Below are 12268 nucleotides of genomic sequence, written 5' to 3' on the forward strand. Positions count from 1 at the left end.
GCGTGATATGGCCGTTGCCGAGAGTGCTATTTAATAATTCGAATTTAAATTAAGTGAGACAAATTAACCTTCATCTTTTTAAAACAATAACAAAAAGAAAATATGTTTGCTTTTTTCATATCTATTGGAATTTAAAAGAGGAAAAAAAGTGAAAAAGCCAACGGCACGCAGTGTTCCTAAGTGGTCTCCCTCCCAAGTACTGACTGCGCTCGACGCTGCTTAACTTCGGTGATCGGACGAGAACCGGTGTTTTCAGCGTGATATGGCCGTTGCCGAGAGTGCTATTTAATAATTCGAATTTAAATTAAGTGAGACAAATTTACCTTCATCTTTTTAAAACAATAACAAAAAGAAAATATGTTGGCTTTTTTCATATCTATTGGAATTTAAAAGAGGAAAAAAAAAGTGAAAAATCCAACGGCACGCAGTGTTCCTAAGTGGTCTCCCTCCCAAGTACTGACTGCGGTCGACGCTGCTTAACTTCGGTGATCGGACGAGAACCGGTGTTTTCAGCGTGATATTGCCGTTGCCGAGAGTGCTATTTAATAATTCGAAATTAATAAACCTTCATCTTTATAAATCAATAATAAAAAGAAGATATGTTTGCTTTTTTCATATCTCGTGGAATTTAAAAGAGGAAATAAAAGTGAAAAAGCCAACGGCACGCAAAGTTTCCAAGTACTGACTGCGCTCGACGCTGCTTAACTTCAGTGATCGGACGAGAACCGGTGTTTTCAGCGTGATATGGCCGTTGCCGAGAGTGCTATTTAATAATTCGAATATAAATTAAGTGAGACAAATTAACCATCATCTTTTTAAAACAATAACAAAAAGAAAATATGTTTGCTTTTTTCATTTCTAGTGGAATTTAAAAGAGGAAAAAAAAGTGAAAAAGCCAACGGCACGCAGTGTTTCTAAGTGGTCTCCCTCCCAAGTACTGACTGCGCTCGCCGCTGCTTAACTTCGGTGATCGGACGAGATCTGGTGTTTTCAGCGTGATATGGCCGTTGCCGAGAGTGCTATTTAATAATTCGAATTTAAATTAAGTGAGACAAATTAATATTCATCTTCTTAAAACAATAACAAAAAGAAAATATGTTGGCTTTTTTCATATCTATTGGAATTTAAAAGAGGAAAAAAAAGTGAAAAAGCCAACGGCACTTAGCGTTCCTAAGTGGTCTCCCTCCCAAGTACTGACTGCGCTCGACGCTGCTTAACTTCGGTGATCCGACGAGAACCGGTGTTTTCAGCGTGATATGGCCGTTGCCGAGAGTGCTATTTAATAATTCGAATTTAAATTAAGTGAGACAAATTAACCATCTTTTTAAAACAATAAAAAAAAGAAAATATGTTTGCTTTTTTCATATCTATTGGAATTTAAAAGAGGAAAAAAAGTGAAAAAGCCAACGGCACGCAGTGTTCCTAAGTGGTCTCCCTCCCAAGTACTGACTGCGCTCGACGCTGCTTAACTTCGGTGATCGGACGAGAACCGGTGTTTTCAGCGTGATATTGCCGTTGCCGAGAGTGCTATTTAATAATTCGAAATTAATAAACCTTCATCTTTATAAATCAATAATAAAAAGAAGATATGTTTGCTTTTTTCATATCTCGTGGAATTTAAAAGAGGAAATAAAAGTGAAAAAGCCAACGGCACGCAAAGTTTCCAAGTACTGACTGCGCTCGACGCTGCTTAACTTCGGTGATCGGACGAGAACCGGTGTTTTCAGCGTGATATGGCCGTTGCCGAGAGTGCTATTTAATAATTCGAATTTAAATTAAGTGAGACAAATTAACCATCATCTTTTTAAAACAATAACAAAAAGAAAATATGTTTGCTTTTTTCATTTCTAGTGGAATTTAAAAGAGGAAAAAAAAGTGAAAAAGCCAACGGCACGCAGTGTTTCTAAGTGGTCTCCCTCCCAAGTACTGACTGCGCTCGCCGATGCTTAACTTCGGTGATCTGACGAGATCTGGTGTTTTCAGCGTGATATGGCCGTTGCCGAGAGTGCTATTTAATAATTCGAATTTAAATTAAGTGAGACAAATTAATATTCATCTTCTTAAAACAATAACAAAAAGAAAATATGTTGGCTTTTTTCATATCTATTGGAATTTAAAAGAGGAAAAAAAAGTGAAAAAGCCAACGGCACTTAGCGTTCCTAAGTGGTCTCCCTCCCAAGTACTGACTGCGCTCGACGCTGCTTAACTTCGGTGATCGGACGAGAACCGGTGTTTTCAGCGTGATATTGCCGTTGCCGAGAGTGCTATTTAATAATTCGAAATTAATAAACCTTCATCTTTATAAATCAATAATAAAAAGAAGATATGTTTGCTTTTTTCATATCTCGTGGAATTTAAAAGAGGAAATAAAAGTGAAAAAGCCAACGGCACGCAAAGTTTCCAAGTACTGACTGCGCTCGACGCTGCTTAACTTCGGTGATCGGACGAGAACCGGTGTTTTCAGCGTGATATGGCCGTTGCCGAGAGTGCTATTTAATAATTCGAATTTAAATTAAGTGGGACAAATTAACCATCATCTTTTTAAAACAATAACAAAAAGAAAATATGTTTGCTTTTTTCATTTCTAGTGGAATTTAAAAGAGGAAAAAAAAGTGAAAAAGCCAACGGCACGCAGTGTTTATAAGTGGTCTCCCTCCCAAGTACTGACTGCGCTCGCCGCTGCTTAACTTCGGTGATCGGACGAGATCTGGTGTTTTCACCGTGATATGGCCGTTGCCGAGAGTGCTATTTAATAATTCGAATTTAAATTAAGTGAGACAAATTAATATTCATCTTCTTAAAACAATAACAAAAAGAAAATATGTTGGCTTTTTTCATATCTTTTGGAATTTAAAAGAGGAAAAAAAAGTGAAAAAGCCAACGGCACTTAGCGTTCCTAAGTGGTCTCCCTCCCAAGTACTGACTGCGCTCGCAGCTGCTTAACTTCGGTGATCCGACGAGAACCGGTGTTTTCAGCGTGATATGGCCGTTGCCGAGAGTGCTAGATAATAATTCGAATTTAAATTAAGTGAGACAAATTAACCTTCATCTTTTTAAAACAATAACAAAAAGAAAATATGTTGGCTTTTTTCATATCTATTGGAATTTAAAAGAGGAAAAAAAAGTGAAAAAGCCAACGGCACGCAGTGTTCGTAAGTGGTCTCCCTCCCAAGTACTGACTGCGCTCGACGCTGCTTAACTTCGGTGATCGGACGAGAACCGGTGTTTTCAGCGTGATATGGCCGTTGCCGAGAGTGCTATTTAATAATTCGAATTTAAATTAAGTGAGACAAATTAACCATCTTTTTAAAACAATAAAAAAAGAAAATATGTTTGCTTTTTTCATATCTATTGGAATTTAAAAGAGGAAAAAAAGTGAAAAAGCCAACGGCACGCAGTGTTCCTAAGTGGTCTCCCTCCCAAGTACTGACTGCGCTCGACGCTGCTTAACTTCGGTGATCGGACGAGAACCGGTGTTTTCAGCGTGATATGGCCGTTGCCGAGAGTGCTATTTAATAATTCGAATTTAAATTAAGTGAGACAAATTAACCTTCATCTTTTTAAAACAATAACAAAAAGAAAATATGTTTGCTTTTTTCATATCTATTGGAATTTAAAAGAGGAAAAAAAGTGAAAAAGCCAACAGCACGCAGTGTTCCTAAGTGGTCTCCCTCCCAAGTACTGACTGCGCTCGACGCTGCTTAACTTCGGTGATCGGACGAGAACCGGTGTTTTCAGCGTGATATGGCCGTTGCCGATAGTGCTATTTAATAATTCGAATTTAAATTAAGTGAGACAAATTTACCTTCATCTTTTTAAAACAATAACAAAAAGAAAATATGTTGGCTTTTTTCATATCTATTGGAATTTAAAAGAGGAAAAAAATGTGAAAAAGCCAACGGCACGCAGTGTTCCTAAGTGGTCTCCCTCCCAAGTACTGACTGCGCTCGACGCTGCTTAACTTCGGTGATCCGACGAGAACCGGTGTTTTCAGCGTGATATGGCCGTTGCCGAGAGTGCTAGATAATAATTCGAATTTAAATTAAGTGAGACAAATTAACCATCATCTTTTTAAAACAATAACAAAAAGAAAATATGTTGGCTTTTTTCATATCTATTGGAATTTAAAACAGGAAAAAAAAGTGAAAAAGCCAACGGCACGCAGTGTTCCTAAGTGGTCTCCCTCCCAAGTACTGACTGCGCTCGACGCTGCTTAACTTCTGTGATCGGACGAGAACCGGTGTTTTTAGCGTGATATGGCCGTTGCCGAAAGTGCTATTTAATAATTTGAATTTAATTAACCTTTATCTTTATAAATCAATAAGAAAAAGAAGATATGTTTGCTTTTTTCATATCTCATGGAATTTAAAAGAGGAAATAAAAGTGAAAAAGCCAACGGCACTCAAAGTTTCCAAGTACTGACTGCGCTCGACGCTGCTTAACTTCGGTGATCGGACGAGAACCGGTGTTTTCAGCGTGATATGGCCGTTGCCGAGAGTGCTAGATAATAATTCGAATTTAAATTAAGTGAGACAAATTAACCATCTTTTTAAAACAATAACAAAAAGAAAATATGTTGGCTTTTTTCATATCTATTGGAATTTAAAAGAGGAAAAAAAAGTGAAAAAGCCAACGGCACGCAGTGTTCGTAAGTGGTCTCCCTCCCAAGTACTGACTGCGCTCGACGCTGCTTAACTTCGGTGATCGGACGAGAACCGGTGTTTTCAGCGTGATATGGCCGTTGCCGAGAGTGCTATTTAATAATTCGAATTTAAATTAAGTGAGACAAATTAACCATCTTTTTAAAACAATAAAAAAAAGAAAATATGTTTGCTTTTTTCATATCTATTGGAATTTAAAAGAGGAAAAAAAGTGAAAAAGCCAACGGCACGCAGTGTTCCTAAGTGGTCTCCCTCCCAAGTACTGACTGCGCTCGACGCTGCTTAACTTCGGTGATCGGACGAGAACCGGTGTTTTCAGCGTGATATGGCCGTTGCGGAGAGTGCTAGATAATAATTCGAATTTAAATTAAGTGAGACAAATTAACCTTCATCTTTTTAAAACAATAACAAAAAGAAAATATGTTTGCTTTTTTCATATCTATAGGAATTTAAAAGAGGAAAAAAAAGTTAAAAAGCAAACGGCACGCAGTGTTCCTAAGTGGTCTCCCTCCCAAGTACTGACTGCGCTCGACGCTGCTTAACTTCGGTGATCGGACGAGAACCGGTGTTTTCAGCGTGATATGGCCGTTGCCGAAAGTGCTATTTAATAATTTGAATTTAATTAACCTTTATCTTTATAAATCAATAAGAAAAAGAAGATATGTTTGCTTTTTTCATATCTCATGGAATTTAAAAGAGGAAATAAAAGTGAAAAAGCCAACGGCACTCAAAGTTTCCAAGTACTGACTGCGCTCGACGCTGCTTAACTTCGGTGATCGGACGAGAACCGGTGTTTTCAGCGTGATATGGCCGTTGCCGAGAGTGCCAGATAATAATTCGAATTTAAATTAAGTGAGACAAATTGACCTTTATCTTTTTAAAACAATAACAAAAAGAAAATATGTTTGCTTTTTTCATATCAATAGGAATTTAAAAGAGGAAAAAAAAGTGAAAAAGCAAACTGCACGCAATGTTCCTAAGTGGTCTCCCTCCCAAGTACTGACTGCGCTCGACGCTGCTTAACTTCGGTGATCGGACGAGAACCGGTGTTTTCAGCGTGATATGGCCGTTGCCGAGAGTGCTAGATAATAATTCGAATTTAAATTAAGTGAGACAAATTAACCATCATCTTTTTAAACAATAACAAAAAGAAAATATGTTTGCTTTTTTCATATCTATTGGAATTTAAAAGAGGAAAAAAAAGTGAAAAAGCCAACGGCACGCAGTGTTCCTACGTGGTCTCCCTCCCAAGTACTGACTGCGCTCGACGCTGCTTAACTTCGTTGATCGGACGAGAACCGGTGTTTTTAGCGTGATATGGCCGTTGCCGAAAGTGCTATTTAATAATTTGAATTTAATTAACCTTCATCTTTATAAATCAATAAGAAAAGGAAGATATGTTTGCTTTTTTCATATCTCATGGAATTTAAAAGAGGAAATAAAAGTGAAAGAGCCAATGGCACGCAAAGTTTCCAAGTACTGACTGCGCTCGACGCTGCTTAACTTCGGTGATCGGACGAGAACCGGTGTTTTCAGCGTGATATGGCCGTTGCCGAGAGTGCTAGATAATAATTCGAATTTAAATTAAGTGAGACAAATTAACCATCATCTTTTTAAAACAATAACAAAAAGAAAATATGTTGGCTTTTTTCATATCTATTGGAATTTAAAAGAGGAAAAAAAAGTGAAAAAGCCAACGGCACGCAGTGTTCCTAAGTGGTCTCCCTCCCAAGTACTGACTGCGCTCGACGCTGCTTAATTTCGGTGATCCGACGAGAACCGGTGTTTTCAGCGTGATATGGCCGTTGCCGAGAGTGCCAGATAATAATTCGAATTTAAATTAAGTGAGACAAATTGACCTTCATCTTTTTAAAACAATAACAAAAAGAAAATAAGTTTGCCTTTTTCATATCTATTGGAATTTAAAAGAGGAAAAAAAGTGAAAAAGCCAACGGCACGCAGTGTTCCTAAGTGGTCTCCCTCATAAGTACTGACTGCGCTCGACGCTGCTTAACTTCGGTGATCGGACGAGAACCGGTGTTTTCAGCGTGATATGGCCGTTGCCGAGAGTGCTATTTAATAATTCGAATTTAAATTAAGTGAGACAAATTTACCTTCATCTTTTTAATACAATAACAAAAAGAAAATATGTTGGCTTTTTTCATATCTATAGGAATTTAAAAGAGGAAAAAAAAGTGAAAAATCCAACGGCACGCAGTGTTCCTAAGTGGTCTCCCTCCCAAGTACTGACTGCGCTCGACGCTGCTTAACTTCGGTGATCGGACGAGAACCGGTGTTTTCAGCGTGATATGGCCGTTGCCGAGAGTGCTATTTAATAATTCGAAATTAATAAACCTTCATCTTTATAAATCAATAATAAAAAGAAGATATGTTTGCTTTTTTCATATCTCATGAAATTTAAAAGAGGAAATAAAAGTGAAAAAGCCAACGGCACGCAAAGTTTCCAAGTACTGACTGCGCTCGACGCTGCTTAACTTCGGTGATCGGACGAGAACCGGTGTTTTCCGCGTGATATGTCCGTTGCCGAGAGTGCTATTTAATAATTCGAATTTAAATTAAGTGAGACAAATTAACCATCATCTTTTTAAAACAATAACAAAAAGAAAATATGTTTGCTTTTTTCATATCTAGTGGAATTTAAAAGAGGAAATAAAAGTGAAAAAGCCAACGGCACGCAGTGTTTCTAAGTGGTCTCCCTCCCAAGTACTGACTGCGCTCGCCGATGCTTAACTTCGGTGATCTGACGAGATCTGGTGTTTTCAGCGTGATATGGCCGTTGCCGAGAGTGCTATTTAATAATTCGAATTTAAATTAAGTGAGACAAATTAATATTCATCTTCTTAAAACAATAACAAAAAGAAAATATGTTGGCTTTTTTCATATCTATTGGAATTTAAAAGAGGAAAAAAAAGTGAAAAAGCCAACGGTACTTAGCGTTCCTAAGTGGTCTCCCTCCCAAGTACTGACTGCGCTCGACGCTGCTTAACTTCGGTGATCCGACGAGAACCGGTGTTTTCAGCGTGATATGGCCGTTGCCGAGCGTGCTAGATATTAATTCGAATTTAAATTAAGTGAGACAAATTAACCATCATCTTTTTAAAACAATAACAAAAAGAAAATATGTTGGCTTTTTTCATATCTATTGGAATTTAAAAGAGGAAAAAAAAGTGAAAAAGCCAACGGCACGCAGTGTTCCTAAGTGGTCTCCCTCCCAAGTACTGACTGCGCTCGACGCTGCTTAATTTCGGTGATCCGACGAGAACCGGTGTTTTCAGCGTGATATGGCCGTTGCCGAGAGTGCCAGATAATAATTCGAATTTAAATTAAGTGAGACAAATTAACCATCTTTTTAAAACAATAAAAAAAGAAAATATGTTTGCTTTTTTCATATCTATTGGAATTTAAAAGAGGAAAAAAAGTGAAAAAGCCAACGGCACGCAGTGTTCCTAAGTGGTCTCCCTCCCAAGTACTGACTGCGCTCGACGCTGCTTAACTTCGGTGATCGGACGAGAACCGGTGTTTTCAGCGTGATATGGCCGTTGCCGAGAGTGCTATTTAATAATTCGAATTTAAATTAAGTGAGACAAATTAACCTTCATCTTTTTAAAACAATAACAAAAAGAAAATATGTTTGCTTTTTTCATATCTATTGGAATTTAAAAGAGGAAAAAAAGTGAAAAAGCCAACAGCACGCAGTGTTCCTAAGTGGTCTCCCTCCCAAGTACTGACTGCGCTCGACGCTGCTTAACTTCGGTGATCGGACGAGAACCGGTGTTTTCAGCGTGATATGGCCGTTGCCGAGAGTGCTATTTAATAATTCGAATTTAAATTAAGTGAGACAAATTTACCTTCATCTTTTTAAAACAATAACAAAAAGAAAATATGTTGGCTTTTTTCATATCTATTGGAATTTAAAAGAGGAAAAAAAAGTGAAAAATCCAACGGCACGCAGTGTTCCTAAGTGGTCTCCCTCCCAAGTACTGACTGCGCTCGACGCTGCTTAACTTCGGTGATCGGACGAGAACCAGTGTTTTCAGCGTGATATGGCCGTTGCCGAGAGTGCTATTTAATAATTCGAATTTAAATTAAGTGAGACAAATTTACCTTCATCTTTTTAATACAATAACAAAAAGAAAATATGTTGGCTTTTTTCATATCTATAGGAATTTAAAAGAGGAAAAAAAAGTGAAAAATCCAACGGCACGCAAAGTTTCCAAGTACTGACTGCGCTCGACGCTGCTTAACTTCGGTGATCGGACGAGATCTGGTGTTTTCAGCGTGATATGGCCCTTGCCGAGAGTGCTAGATAATAATTCGAATTTAAATTAAGTGAGACAAATTGACCTTCATCTTTTTAAAACAATAACAAAAAGAAAATATGTTGGCTTTTTTCATATCTATTGGAATTTAAAAGAGGAAAAAAAAGTGAAAAAGCCAACGGCACGCAGTGTTCCTACGTGGTCTCCCTCCCAAGTACTGACTGCGCTCGACGCTGCTTAACTTCGGTGATCGGACGAGAACCGGTGTTTTTAGCGTGATATGGCCGTTGCCGAAAGTGCTATTTAATAATTTGAATTTAATTAACCTTCATCTTTATAAATCAATAAGAAAAAGAAGATATGTTTGCTTTTTTCATATCTCATGGAATTTAAAAGAGGAAATAAAAGTGAAAAAGCCAACGGCACGCAAAGTTTCCAAGTACTGACTGCGCTCGACGCTGCTTAACTTCGGTGATCGGTCGAGAACCGGTGTTTTCAGCGTGATATGGCCGTTGCCGAGAGTGCTAGATAATAATTCGAATTTAAATTAAGTGAGACAAATTGACCTTCATCTTTTTAAAACAATAACAAAAAGAAAATATGTTGGCTTTTTTCATATCTATTGGAATTTAAAAGAGGAAAAAAAAGTGAAAAAGCCAACGGCACGCAGTGTTCCTAAGTGGTCTCTCTCCCAAGTACTGACTGCGCTCGACGCTGCTTAACTTCGGTGATCCGACGAGAACCGGTGTTTTCAGCGTGATATGGCCGTTGCCGAGAGTGCCAGATAATAATTCGAATTGAAATTAAGTGAGACAAATTGACCTTCATCTTTTTAAAACAATAACAAAAAGAAAATATGTTTGCCTTTTTCATATCAATAGGAATTTAAAAGAGGAAAAAAAGTGAAAAAGCAAACGGCACGCAGTGTTCCTAAGTGGTCTCCCTCCCAAGTACTGACTGCGCTCGACGCTGCTTAACTTCGGTGATCGGACGAGAACCGGTGTTTTCAGCGTGATATGGCCGTTGCCGAGAGTGCTAGATAATAATTCGAATTTATATTAAGTGAGACAAATTAACCTTCATCTTTTTAAAACAATAACAAAAAGAAAATATGTTTGCTTTTTTCATATCTATTGGAATTTAAAAGAGGAAAAAAAGTGAAAAAGCCAACGGCACGCAGTGTTCCTAAGTGGTCTCCCTCCCAAGTACTGAGTGCGCTCGACGCTTCTTAACTTCGGTGATCGGACGAGAACCGGTGTTTTCAGCGTGATATGGCCGTTGCCGAGAGTGCTAGATAATAATTCGAATTTAATTAACCTTCATCTTTATAAATCAATAAGAAAAAGAAGATATGTTTGCTGTTTTCATATCTCATGGAATTTAAAAGAGGAAATAAAAGTGAAAAAGCCAACGGCACGCAAAGTTTCCAAGTACTGACTGCGCTCGACGCTGCTTAACTTCGGTGATCGGACGAGAACCGGTGTTTTCAGCGTGATATGGCCGTTGCCGAGAGTGCTATTTAATAATTCGAATTTAAATTAAGTGAGACAAATTAACCATCATCTTTTTAAAACAATAACAAAAAGAAAATATGTTGGCTTTTTTCATATCTATTGGAATTTAAAAGAGGAAAAAAAAGTGAAAAAGCCAACGGCACGCAGTGTTCCTAAGTGGTCTCCCTCCCAAGTACTGACTGCGCTCGACGCTGCTTAACTTCGGTGATCGGACGAGAACCGGTGTTTTTTGCGTGATATGGCCGTTGCCGAAAGTGCTATTTAATAATTTGAATTTAATTAACCTTCATCTTTATAAATCAATAAGAAAAAGAAGATATGTTTGCTTTTTTCATATCTCATGGAATTTAAAAGAGGAAATAAAAGTGAAAAAGCCAAAGGCACGCAAAGTTTCCAAGTACTGACTGCGCTCGACGCTGCTTAACTTCGGTGATCGGACGAGAACCGGTGTTTTCAGCGTGATATGGCCGTTGCCGAGAGTGCTAGATAATAATTCGAATTTAAATTAAGTGAGACAAATTGACCTTCATCTTTTTAAAACAATAACAAAAAGAAAATATGTTGGCTTTTTTCATATCTATTGGAATTTAAAAGAGGAAAAAAAAGTGAAAAAGCCAACGGCACGCAGTGTTCCTAAGTGGTCTCCCTCCCAAGTACTGACTGCGCTCGACGCTGCTTAACTTCGGTGATCCGACGAGAACCGGTGTTTTCAGCGTGATATGGCCGTTGCCGAGAGTGCCAGATAATAATTCGAATTGAAATTAAGTGAGACAAATTGACCTTCATCTTTTTAAAACAATAACAAAAAGAAAATATGTTTGCCTTTTTCATATCAATAGGAATTTAAAAGAGGAAAAAAAAGTGAAAAAGCAAACGGCACGCAGTGTTCCTAAGTGGTCTCCCTCCCAAGTACTGACTGCGCTCACCGCTGCTTAACTTCGATGATCGGACGAGAACCGGTGTTTTCAGCGTGATATGGCCGTTGCCGAGAGTGCTAGATAATAATTCGAATTTATATTAAGTGAGACAAATTAACCTTCTTCTTTTTAAAACAATAACAAAAAGAAAATATGTTTGCTTTTTTCATATCTATTGGAATTTAAAAGAGGAAAAAAAGTGAAAAAGCCAACGGCACGCAGTGTTCCTAAGTGGTCTCCCTCCCAAGTACTGACTGCGCTCGACGCTTCTTAACTTCGGTGATCGGACGAGAACCGGTGTTTTCAGCGGGATATGGCCGTTGCCGAGAGTGCTAGATAATAATTCGAATTTAAATTAAGTGAGACAAATTAACCATCAACTTTTTAAAACAATAACAAAAAGAAAATATGTTTGCTTTTTTCATATCCATTGGAATTTAAAAGAGGAAAAAAAAGTGAAAAAGCCAACGGCCGCAGTGTTCCTACGTGGTCTCCCTCCCATGTACTGACTGCGCTCGACGCTGCTTAACTTCGGTGATCGGACGAGAACCGGTGTTTTTAGCGTGATATGGCCGTTGCCGAAAGTGCTATTTAATAATTTGAATTTAATTAACCTTCATCTTTATAAATCAATAAGAAAAAGAAGATATGTTTGCTGTTTTCATATCTCATGGAATTAACCATCATCTTTTTAAAACAATAACAAAAAGAAAATATGTTGGCTTTTTTCATATCTATTGGAATATAAAAGAGGAAAAAAAAGTGAAAAAGCCAACGGCACGCAGTGTTCCTAAGTGGTCTCCCTCCCAAGTACTGACTGCGCTCGACGCTGCTTAACTTCGGTGATCCGACGAGAACCGGTGTTTTCAGCGTGATTTGGCCGTTGCCGAGAGTGC

General features: G+C 38.1%; 16 non-coding genes and 31 pseudogenes across 16 annotated transcripts; all 47 read right to left on the reverse strand.

Moving 5' to 3' along the window:
• Positions 1-155: 155 nt before the first annotated feature.
• Positions 156-274, reverse strand: LOC149580767 (5S ribosomal RNA). Its single transcript, XR_016380803.1, has one exon. It is a non-coding gene; the product is annotated as a 5S ribosomal RNA (ribosomal RNA).
• A 138-nt stretch (positions 275-412) lies between these two features.
• LOC149580768 (5S ribosomal RNA) lies at positions 413-531 on the reverse strand (annotated as a pseudogene).
• A 122-nt stretch (positions 532-653) lies between these two features.
• Positions 654-756, reverse strand: LOC149580769 (5S ribosomal RNA; annotated as a pseudogene).
• A 137-nt stretch (positions 757-893) lies between these two features.
• On the reverse strand, positions 894-1012 carry LOC149580770 (5S ribosomal RNA; annotated as a pseudogene).
• A 137-nt stretch (positions 1013-1149) lies between these two features.
• On the reverse strand, positions 1150-1268 carry LOC149580771 (5S ribosomal RNA; annotated as a pseudogene).
• Positions 1269-1401: 133 nt separating this feature from the next.
• LOC149580772 (5S ribosomal RNA) lies at positions 1402-1520 on the reverse strand. Its single transcript, XR_016380941.1, has one exon. It is a non-coding gene; the product is annotated as a 5S ribosomal RNA (ribosomal RNA).
• A 122-nt stretch (positions 1521-1642) lies between these two features.
• LOC149580773 (5S ribosomal RNA) lies at positions 1643-1745 on the reverse strand (annotated as a pseudogene).
• A 137-nt stretch (positions 1746-1882) lies between these two features.
• LOC149580774 (5S ribosomal RNA) lies at positions 1883-2001 on the reverse strand (annotated as a pseudogene).
• A 137-nt stretch (positions 2002-2138) lies between these two features.
• LOC149580775 (5S ribosomal RNA) lies at positions 2139-2257 on the reverse strand (annotated as a pseudogene).
• A 122-nt stretch (positions 2258-2379) lies between these two features.
• Positions 2380-2482, reverse strand: LOC149580776 (5S ribosomal RNA; annotated as a pseudogene).
• Positions 2483-2619: 137 nt separating this feature from the next.
• LOC149580777 (5S ribosomal RNA) lies at positions 2620-2738 on the reverse strand (annotated as a pseudogene).
• A 137-nt stretch (positions 2739-2875) lies between these two features.
• LOC149580778 (5S ribosomal RNA) lies at positions 2876-2994 on the reverse strand (annotated as a pseudogene).
• A 137-nt stretch (positions 2995-3131) lies between these two features.
• On the reverse strand, positions 3132-3250 carry LOC149580779 (5S ribosomal RNA). Its single transcript, XR_016380910.1, has one exon. It is a non-coding gene; the product is annotated as a 5S ribosomal RNA (ribosomal RNA).
• Positions 3251-3382: 132 nt separating this feature from the next.
• LOC149580780 (5S ribosomal RNA) lies at positions 3383-3501 on the reverse strand. The gene has a single exon (XR_016380815.1). It is a non-coding gene; the product is annotated as a 5S ribosomal RNA (ribosomal RNA).
• A 136-nt stretch (positions 3502-3637) lies between these two features.
• Positions 3638-3756, reverse strand: LOC149580781 (5S ribosomal RNA). The gene has a single exon (XR_016380812.1). It is a non-coding gene; the product is annotated as a 5S ribosomal RNA (ribosomal RNA).
• A 137-nt stretch (positions 3757-3893) lies between these two features.
• On the reverse strand, positions 3894-4012 carry LOC149580782 (5S ribosomal RNA). The gene has a single exon (XR_016380976.1). It is a non-coding gene; the product is annotated as a 5S ribosomal RNA (ribosomal RNA).
• A 137-nt stretch (positions 4013-4149) lies between these two features.
• LOC149580783 (5S ribosomal RNA) lies at positions 4150-4268 on the reverse strand (annotated as a pseudogene).
• Positions 4269-4390: 122 nt separating this feature from the next.
• Positions 4391-4493, reverse strand: LOC149580784 (5S ribosomal RNA; annotated as a pseudogene).
• Positions 4494-4627: 134 nt separating this feature from the next.
• LOC149580785 (5S ribosomal RNA) lies at positions 4628-4746 on the reverse strand. The gene has a single exon (XR_016380911.1). It is a non-coding gene; the product is annotated as a 5S ribosomal RNA (ribosomal RNA).
• Positions 4747-4879: 133 nt separating this feature from the next.
• LOC149580786 (5S ribosomal RNA) lies at positions 4880-4998 on the reverse strand. Its single transcript, XR_016381038.1, has one exon. It is a non-coding gene; the product is annotated as a 5S ribosomal RNA (ribosomal RNA).
• A 137-nt stretch (positions 4999-5135) lies between these two features.
• On the reverse strand, positions 5136-5254 carry LOC149580787 (5S ribosomal RNA). The gene has a single exon (XR_016381074.1). It is a non-coding gene; the product is annotated as a 5S ribosomal RNA (ribosomal RNA).
• Positions 5255-5376: 122 nt separating this feature from the next.
• Positions 5377-5479, reverse strand: LOC149580788 (5S ribosomal RNA; annotated as a pseudogene).
• Positions 5480-5616: 137 nt separating this feature from the next.
• LOC149580789 (5S ribosomal RNA) lies at positions 5617-5735 on the reverse strand (annotated as a pseudogene).
• Positions 5736-5871: 136 nt separating this feature from the next.
• On the reverse strand, positions 5872-5990 carry LOC149580790 (5S ribosomal RNA; annotated as a pseudogene).
• A 122-nt stretch (positions 5991-6112) lies between these two features.
• LOC149580791 (5S ribosomal RNA) lies at positions 6113-6215 on the reverse strand (annotated as a pseudogene).
• Positions 6216-6352: 137 nt separating this feature from the next.
• LOC149580792 (5S ribosomal RNA) lies at positions 6353-6471 on the reverse strand (annotated as a pseudogene).
• Positions 6472-6607: 136 nt separating this feature from the next.
• On the reverse strand, positions 6608-6726 carry LOC149580793 (5S ribosomal RNA). Its single transcript, XR_016380965.1, has one exon. It is a non-coding gene; the product is annotated as a 5S ribosomal RNA (ribosomal RNA).
• Positions 6727-6863: 137 nt separating this feature from the next.
• On the reverse strand, positions 6864-6982 carry LOC149580794 (5S ribosomal RNA). Its single transcript, XR_016381006.1, has one exon. It is a non-coding gene; the product is annotated as a 5S ribosomal RNA (ribosomal RNA).
• Positions 6983-7344: 362 nt separating this feature from the next.
• On the reverse strand, positions 7345-7463 carry LOC149580795 (5S ribosomal RNA; annotated as a pseudogene).
• A 137-nt stretch (positions 7464-7600) lies between these two features.
• On the reverse strand, positions 7601-7719 carry LOC149580796 (5S ribosomal RNA; annotated as a pseudogene).
• A 137-nt stretch (positions 7720-7856) lies between these two features.
• On the reverse strand, positions 7857-7975 carry LOC149580797 (5S ribosomal RNA; annotated as a pseudogene).
• A 132-nt stretch (positions 7976-8107) lies between these two features.
• Positions 8108-8226, reverse strand: LOC149580798 (5S ribosomal RNA). Its single transcript, XR_016380834.1, has one exon. It is a non-coding gene; the product is annotated as a 5S ribosomal RNA (ribosomal RNA).
• Positions 8227-8362: 136 nt separating this feature from the next.
• Positions 8363-8481, reverse strand: LOC149580799 (5S ribosomal RNA). Its single transcript, XR_016380814.1, has one exon. It is a non-coding gene; the product is annotated as a 5S ribosomal RNA (ribosomal RNA).
• Positions 8482-8618: 137 nt separating this feature from the next.
• LOC149580800 (5S ribosomal RNA) lies at positions 8619-8737 on the reverse strand (annotated as a pseudogene).
• A 377-nt stretch (positions 8738-9114) lies between these two features.
• On the reverse strand, positions 9115-9233 carry LOC149580801 (5S ribosomal RNA). The gene has a single exon (XR_016381058.1). It is a non-coding gene; the product is annotated as a 5S ribosomal RNA (ribosomal RNA).
• Positions 9234-9355: 122 nt separating this feature from the next.
• Positions 9356-9458, reverse strand: LOC149580802 (5S ribosomal RNA; annotated as a pseudogene).
• Positions 9459-9595: 137 nt separating this feature from the next.
• On the reverse strand, positions 9596-9714 carry LOC149580803 (5S ribosomal RNA; annotated as a pseudogene).
• Positions 9715-9850: 136 nt separating this feature from the next.
• Positions 9851-9969, reverse strand: LOC149580804 (5S ribosomal RNA). The gene has a single exon (XR_016381075.1). It is a non-coding gene; the product is annotated as a 5S ribosomal RNA (ribosomal RNA).
• Positions 9970-10105: 136 nt separating this feature from the next.
• On the reverse strand, positions 10106-10224 carry LOC149580805 (5S ribosomal RNA; annotated as a pseudogene).
• A 122-nt stretch (positions 10225-10346) lies between these two features.
• Positions 10347-10449, reverse strand: LOC149580806 (5S ribosomal RNA; annotated as a pseudogene).
• Positions 10450-10586: 137 nt separating this feature from the next.
• LOC149580807 (5S ribosomal RNA) lies at positions 10587-10705 on the reverse strand (annotated as a pseudogene).
• Positions 10706-10827: 122 nt separating this feature from the next.
• LOC149580808 (5S ribosomal RNA) lies at positions 10828-10930 on the reverse strand (annotated as a pseudogene).
• A 137-nt stretch (positions 10931-11067) lies between these two features.
• LOC149580809 (5S ribosomal RNA) lies at positions 11068-11186 on the reverse strand. The gene has a single exon (XR_016380977.1). It is a non-coding gene; the product is annotated as a 5S ribosomal RNA (ribosomal RNA).
• Positions 11187-11323: 137 nt separating this feature from the next.
• LOC149580810 (5S ribosomal RNA) lies at positions 11324-11442 on the reverse strand (annotated as a pseudogene).
• A 136-nt stretch (positions 11443-11578) lies between these two features.
• LOC149580811 (5S ribosomal RNA) lies at positions 11579-11697 on the reverse strand (annotated as a pseudogene).
• Positions 11698-11834: 137 nt separating this feature from the next.
• On the reverse strand, positions 11835-11952 carry LOC149580812 (5S ribosomal RNA; annotated as a pseudogene).
• A 189-nt stretch (positions 11953-12141) lies between these two features.
• Positions 12142-12260, reverse strand: LOC149580813 (5S ribosomal RNA; annotated as a pseudogene).
• Positions 12261-12268: the final 8 nt, after the last annotated feature.

Source organism: Phalangium opilio, unplaced genomic scaffold (assembly GCF_054372755.1).
Source record: "Phalangium opilio isolate 3A_F unplaced genomic scaffold, DU_Popi_V2 ptg007730c_1, whole genome shotgun sequence".
NCBI lineage: Eukaryota > Metazoa > Arthropoda > Arachnida > Opiliones > Phalangiidae > Phalangium > Phalangium opilio.